Raw genomic sequence first — 8,275 nt, forward strand, 5'->3', positions numbered from 1 at the left:
ATAATAGGTTCAGATCTGAAATCATGGCACTCGGGCCCTAGTGACAAGCATTAAGCATACAAAGTCATAGCAACATCAATCTCAGAACATAGTAGATACTAGGGATCAAACCCTAACAAAACTAACTCGATTACATGATAAATCGCATCCAACTCATCACCGTCCAGCAAGCCTACGATGGAATTACTCACGCATGGCGGTGAGCATCATGAAATTGGTGATGGAGGAAGGTTTATGATGACGATGATGATGGATTCCCCTCTTCGGAGCCCCGAACGGACTCCAGATCAGCCCTCCCGAGAGAGTTTAGGGCTTGCCGGCGGCTCCGTATCGTAAAACATGATGAATCCTTCTCCCTGATTTTTTTCTCCCCGAAAGTGAATATATGGAGTTGGAGTTGAGGTCGGTGGACCGTCAGGGGGCCCACGAGGCAGGGGGCGCGCCCCCACCCTCGTGGACAGGGTGTGGGCCCCTGACGTGGATTCTTCTTCCAGTATTTTTTATGTATTCCAAAAATAATCTCCGTTGATTTTTAGGTCATTCCGAGAACTTTTATTTTTCCACAAAAATAACACTGTGCAATTCTGCTAAAAACAACGCCAGTCCGGGTTAGTTCCATTCAAATCATGCAAGTTAGAGTCCAAAACTTGGGCAAAAGTGTTTGGAAAAGTAGATATGATGGAGACGTATCACACATCAATAACATGTATATCAAATATACCTTTGTTCACTTTGTCATCCTTCTTATCCGCCAAATACTTGGGGCAGTTCCGCTTCCAGTGACCAATCCCTTTGCAATAGAAGCACTCAGTTTTAGGCTTAGGTCCAGACTTGGGCTTCTTCCCGGGAGTTGCAACTTTCTTGCCATTCTTCTTGAAGTTCCCCTTCTTTCCTTTGCCCTTTTTCTTGAAAGTAGTGGTCTTGTTAACCATCAACAATTGATGCTGCTTCTTGATTTCTACCTCCGCAACTTTGAGCATAGCAAAGAGCTCGGGAATTGTCTTATCCATCCCTTGCATATTATAGTTTGGTGGCAGTGATTGGAGAACTCTGTCAATAAGACTATCATCTGAAAGATTAACTCACAGCTGAGTCAAGTGGTTATGATACCCAGACATTCTGAGTATGTGTTCACTGAAAGAACTATTCTCCTCCATATTGCAGCTATAGAACTTGTTGGAGACTTCATATCTCTCAACTCGGGCAATTGCTTGAAATATTAACTTCAACTCCTGGAACATCTCATATGGTCCATGATGTTCAAAATGTCTTTGAAGTCCCGATTCTAAGCCGTAAAGCATGGCACACTGAACTATTGAGTAGTCATCAGATCGAGCTTTCCAGACGTTCATAACATCAGCATCTGCTCATGCAGCAGGCCTTTCACCTAGCGGTGCATCAAGGACATAATTCTTCTATGCAGCAATCTCTACTCCTAATGGAGCAGTTGGTACTCTTGCTTCCTGGTTTTTTTTCGTCCCACCACTTTCGTCCGGTTTTTTCCGTAGGTTAACCGTCGTAGATTTTTTTCGTCGCCTCCCCCACTTCATTGGTTTATTTTCACTTCACCCTCTCACACAACGAAAAAAACTGAACGGATCAGAACTTTCCATACTAACGCAAATTATTTAGTAATGTCTTTATGTAAAAGAATCAATCACAATCAATCTCTAAAGGTCAAATCTAAATTAATTAATCTTCATAACATTTGTTTCCTTCCGAATCACGTCCATAACTTTCCTTCCTTGTTTGGGCAGAAACTGTTTGGTAGCAGAGATTAGGAAGCTTCCTATGAGTGTAGTAATAGGAAGTATTCTTTTTCTTGATGATTCGTTTCCATGCATGATGATAGTAAATTAGGCCAACATTCACCACTATTTATCAACGTCATCAATCGTATCCATTCCTACCAGTTTTAAGGGAATCTGCTCGCTATGTCTTTTTTAAGGGGATCCGCTCGCTAAGTCATCGTCGCACGTTATTTTCACAAGCAATTCCCCTAAAAAGGCGTGGGTATTGGTAGTTGAATGCCCGCTAGGTTTTCCGCCTGTCCCATCCTCGCGCTGTGCCACCGCCACCCGCCGAATTTCTAGCCGCCCGAGCCCGTTAACTTCGCCAGCCATCGGGTCAACTGCCCCCGCCCCAAACCCCCATCCCCGAGCACTAGCTATCGCCGTGTTGCCGCCCCAAGCTCCACGCCACCGGGAACGAATCAAGCGCCGTCCCGACACCGCCGTCGCCGGCCCAGCACCTCCAGCCTTGCATGGACAGCTTCAATGTGCAGTCTCCCTTGCTGCCTCACCTTCTGCCAGCGCATGCAGCGGCGGGGTTGGACGCGTGCGTGCTTGCTAGCTTGCTCTCCGTGCGTACGTACTTGCTCTGCGTGCGTCGCACCGGCCAATGCGCATGATGTGTGTGTGCCTGCTTTTCTGTATGTGTATGCCAGCGTGATGCGTGTGTGCGTTGCTGTGTGTGTATGATATAGATGGCCCGAGTGTGTGCATGCTATGCTCTGCTCTCTGCTGATCTATGTGTTGGTGCTCCTGTTATATGTTCATGCCATACAAATGAAATTTCTGTTAATCTTCTGACATGTTGAGTTGGTTCTCTCTGTCTTCTGAGGGGGTGAATGCAAAGCAGTCTATTAAGCCAGGCACTATTGCTGAGCTAAATTGACAAAAAAATATTGGTAGCCATAGTTGTAGTTTAAGTAGTAGCGAGTTGTCTGATATGTATAAAGAGCCCGTTGCAACTGAGCCCATTGCTAAATTGACAAAAAAGGTCGCCAGTGTCACTTGATATGTATGAGAATATTAAATGTATTATTAACATGATTAATATTGAACTCTTAAAGTTAATGTGGCCCCGTTGCAACGCATGGGCGTTCTTCTAGTGAAGATAATCCTCAAGTTACGGACCCAGTTCGTGTAGTTGCTACCATCATCTTTCAACTTAGCTTTCTCTAGGAACGCATTAAAATTCGAGGGAACGGTAGCACGAGCCATTGATCTACAACATAGATATGCAAAAACTATCAGGACTAAGTTCATGATAAATTAAGTTCAATTAATCATATTACTTAAAAACTCCCACTTAGATAGACAACCCTCGAGTCATCTAAATGATCACGTGATCCATATCAACTAAACCATGCCCGATCATCATGTGAGATGGAGTAGTTTTCAATGGTGAACATTTCTATGTTGATCATATCTACTATATGATTCTTGTTCGACCTTTCGGCCTCCAGTGTTCCAAGGCCATGTCTGTACATGCTAGACTCTTCAAGTTTAACCCGAGTATTCCGCACGTGCAAAACTGTCTTGCACCCGTTGTACGTGAACGTAGAGCTTATCACACCCAATCATCACGTCGTGTCTCAGCACGATGAACTGTCGCAACGGTGCATACTCAGGGAAAACACTTATACCTTGAAATTTTAGTAAGGGATCATCTTATAATGCTACTGACGTACTAAGCAAAATAAGATGCATAAAAGATAAACATCACATGCAATCAAAATATGTGACATGATATGGCCATCATCATCTTGTGCCTTTGATCTCCATCTCCAAAGCACCGTCATGATCTCCATCTTCACAGGCTTGACACCTTGATATCCATCGTAGCGTCGTGGTCGTCTCGCCAACTATTTCTTCTACAACTATCATTAATGCATAGTGATAAAGTAAAGCAATTACATGGCGTTTGCATATCATACAATAAAGCGACAACCATAAGGTTCCTGCCAGTTGCCGATAACTTTTACAAAACATGATCATCTCATACAATAACGTATATCACATCATGTCTTGACCATATCACATCACAACATTCCCTGCAAAAACAAGTTAGACATCCTCAACTTTGTTGTTGCAAGTTTTATGTGGCTGCTACGGGCTTCTAGCAAGAACCGTTCTTACTTACGTATCAAAACCACAACGGTGATTTTATCAAGTTTGTTGTTTTAACCTTCAACAAGGACCGACCGCAGTCAAATTCGATCCAACTAAAGTTGGAGAAACAGACACCTGCCAGCCACCTTTATGCAAAACTAGTTGCATGTCTATTGCTGGAAACGGTCTCATGAACGTGGTCATGTAAGGTTGGCCCGGGCCGCTTCATCCAACAATACCGTCGAATCGAAATAAGACATTGGTGGTAAGCACTATGACGATCACTACCCACAACTCTTTGTGTTCTACTCGTGCATATTATCTACGCATAGACCTGGCTCGGATGCCACTGTTGGGGAACGTAGCATGCAATTCAAAGAAATTCCTACGCTCATGCAAGATCTATCTAGGAGATGCATAGAAATGAGAGGGGTGAGTGTGTCCACATACCCCCATAGACCGAAAGCGGAAGCGTTTGACAATGCGGTTGATGTAGTCGGACTTCTTCTCATTCCGACCGATCAAGCACCAAACGTACGACACCTCTAAGTTATGCACACGTTCAGCTTAATGACGTCCCTCGAACTCTTGATCTAGCAAAGTGTCGAGGGAGAGTTTCGTCAGCACGACGGCATGGTGAAGTGATCCGCATAGGGCTTCGCCTAAGCACTACGACAATATGATCGGAGGCATAAACTATGGAGGAGGGTGCCGCACATGGCTAACAGATGTTGCTGTGTGTTCTAGCGGTGCTCCCCCCACATATATATAGGTTGAGGGGGAGAAGAGGCAGCCAAGGGAGCGCCCCAAGTAGGAGGAATCCTACTTGGGCGCCTCCCAATTCGGCCTCCCCCTTCCATATTCATCCGGAGGGGGAAGGTAGGAGAGAAGGAAGGAGGAGGCCGAATTGCTCCCCTTCCTTTCTCTCTTCCCCTCTTTCCTTCCCCATTATTTCGGCCTACATGGGGCGCACCAGCCCCCTAGGGGCTGGTTTGTCCCCTTCTTGGCCCCTTAGGCCCATGTAGTTGCCGTGGGGATGCCCGGAACCCCTTCGGGTGACCCAATATGTACTCGGTACCCCTGGAACACTTCCGGTGTTCGAATATCATCGTCCAATATATGAATATTTACCTCTCGGCCATTTCGAGACTCCTCGTCATGTCCCTGATCTCACTAGGGGCTCCGAACAACATTCGGTCACCAAATCACATAACTCACATAATACAAAATCGTCATCGAACCTTAAGCGTGTGGACCCTACGGGTTCGAGAACTATGTATACATGACCGAGACACCTCTCCGGTCACTAACCAACAGTGGAACCTGGATGCTCATATTGGTTCCCACATATTCTACGAAGATCTTTATCGGTCGTATCGTAATGACAACATACGTTATTCCCTTTGTCATCGGTATGTTACTTGCCCGAGATTCGATCGTCGGTATATTCATATATATACCTAGTTCAATCTCATTACCGGCAAGTCTCTTTACTCGTTCCATAATACATCATCCCGCAACTAACTCATTAGTCACATTGATTTCAAGGCTTATTATGATGTGCATTACCGAGATGGCCCAGAGATACCTCTCTGATACTCGGAGTGACAAATCCTAATCTCGATCTATGCTAACCCAACAAACACCTTCGAAGATACCTGTAGAGCATATTTATAATCTCCCAATTACGTTGTGACGTTTGATTGCACACAAGGTATTCCTCCAGTATCCAGGAGTTGCATAATCTCATAGTCAAAGAAATATGTATATGACATGAAGAAAGCAATAGCAATAAAACTTAACGATCATTATGCTAGGCTAACGGATGGGTTTTGTCCATCGCATCATTCTCCTAATGATGTGATCCCATTCATCAAATGACAACACATGTCCATGGTTAGGGAAGTTTACCATCTTTGATTAATGAGCTAGTCAAGTAGAGGCTTACTAGGGACACTGTGTTTTGTCTATGTATCCACACATGTATCAAGTTTCCGGTTAATACAATTTTAGCATGAATAATAAACATTTATCATGATATAAGGAAATATAAATAACAACTTTATTATTGCATCTAGGGCATATTTCCTTCATAAGGTCCTTCCCGTCTAGCTTCCGCCCCGTAGGTGTGTCTAGCATCATCGGTGGGCGTGTGAAGGTGCGTCTCCGGCGGATATGTCCTTAGTGGATTTGCTTGGATTTGGTCGTAGTTCGTCTACGTTCATGTGTTTTCAGGTTGGATCCTTCCAATCTACGCTACTCTTCATCGGCAGTGGTTGTTGTTCTGTTGCGCTGGTCCTATGGGGCCTTAGCACGATGACTTTTTGATGGTCTACTTGTAACGCCCCAAACACACCCGCCGGTGGTCGTTACTCCTGGCGGGAACTAGACTGGCCCCACAGATCAATACTAGTCTTTTCTATGCACTTTGTCCTCACTTGTGCGCACCTGGGAGCAACTTCCCGATCGGTCACCCATCCTGAAACTACTCCAAGCTGAGCACGCTTAACTTTCGAGTTCTATCTGAATGGGCTTCCAGAAAAGAAGGAATTCCTTATTGATATGAGTAGTCTATCATCCCTAATAAGCCAGACCATCACATACACCCCCACTCAGAGGAACCGACGTCCTCGTCGGGCCACAGGAACATTCCCTCTTGGCACATACGTCTGTGCATCCAGTCTGGTACATGTGCCATGTCGGGTGCCACGACGGGTCACAAACATCATGAACAACATGACTGCGCACCTGTCCGCAAACATCCCTGTAACCACGAGGGTCGGCTCTGATACCAACTTGTAATGCCCCAGACACACCCGCCGGTGATTGTTACTCCTGGCGGGATCTAGACTGGCCCCACAGATCAATACTAGTCTTTTCTAAGCACTTTTTCCTCACTCGTGCGAACCCGGGAGCAACTTCCCGGTCGGTTCTACGCACTTTGTCCTCACTCGTGTGCACCCGGGAGCAACTTCCCGGTCGGTCACCCATCCTGAAACTACTCCAAGCTGAGCATGCTTAACTTTGGAGTTCTGTCCGAATGGGCTTCCAGAAAAGAAGGAATTCCTTATTGATATGAGTAGTCTATCATCCCTAATAAGCCAGGCCATCAGACTACTACAACAAGTTTTGCCTGGCTCCAACGAGGGAGGGGTAATGACGGCGGCGCGCCTTCAGCTCGTTCCAGTGCTTGTAGTCATCGCTAGGTGGTCTACGGATCTGAATGTAATTTTTATTACCTCTTGTGTTCGTTGTACTGCCATGTTTGAAGATCAATAGATCGGAAGTTTTCTCGCACAAAATAAAAATAGAAAAAGGACAAACAAAGATGAAAGTTGTATGTTAGTGGAGATATAGTTCGGACTTGATTTCTCTATCTAGTAAAATTAGGGTTCCGATTTGATGTGGCCTCTCTCTATTTTTCTTTCCTTCATTTCTGTCCAGAAATAGGCAACAGTGTTGAGATGCAAATATAAACACATAACCAACTAAATGTAAATATCACTATACAACACGTAAGAGAAAATGAATTGAGGTGATTCTTTATAAGAACTTTTCACCACATAGCATGATGTGTTAAGAGTCAGTGCATTGGGAGTGTCCTAAATTGCTCAATATAGTGCGGAGATGGCGTTTGCATGTCCATGCATGCTGAATCTCAAGGTGACAAAGACTAGTAAAACTAGTGAGACTGACAATCTCACTATTTAAGTTGGGGGCCAAGAAGTTCTCTAATTGTGTTTAGGGTTGACCATTGATTGTAGTCAGGGGCTCCAGTGGATTCGTAACTTGGTTATGAACTGACTGAAATACATGTCGCGTGTTGCAAATCCTTGCTCTTCACGGCCCAAAATCTCCTATAGAAGGAAGAAAAACATGAAGATTTCCGGCGCCATTGCCGGGTAGTTTTTCTTGCAGTCATAAGCAATGTTCAAAAAAGCGGTAAGAGTAAGCGCAGTGGAAGGCCACAGCTTAGAGCAATGGCCGCTTAAATGCAACTTAACCGAGATTAAGTGTTGTTGAAATTTGGCCATAATTTGGTTGTTTTTGAATAATATGCACAAGAAAATAGGAAATATAGCACATAGGTAACTGGAAAAATCTGAAATAGCATATAAGGTTGAGGTTCGATGGTTCACACACCACAACCAATAGCCAAATAACACATAAGGATAAAGTTCAGTGGTTCACATAGCATGCATAAATAATATTGTCCTAGAGCATTTAAGATAAATAGCAGCTGCAGCCAAGCATCAGCAGCGGCCAAGCAGTAGCAATAGTAACCAAACATCAGCAGTAGCCGCCAAACAAGAGCAACCAAGCAGCAGCCCCAACTCAAGCAGTAGTTGTTCAAGCAGCAGTTCATGATTTCATGGATC

Source organism: Triticum dicoccoides, chromosome 1A (assembly GCF_002162155.2).
Source record: "Triticum dicoccoides isolate Atlit2015 ecotype Zavitan chromosome 1A, WEW_v2.0, whole genome shotgun sequence".
NCBI classification, from domain to species: Eukaryota; Viridiplantae; Streptophyta; class Magnoliopsida; order Poales; family Poaceae; genus Triticum; species Triticum dicoccoides.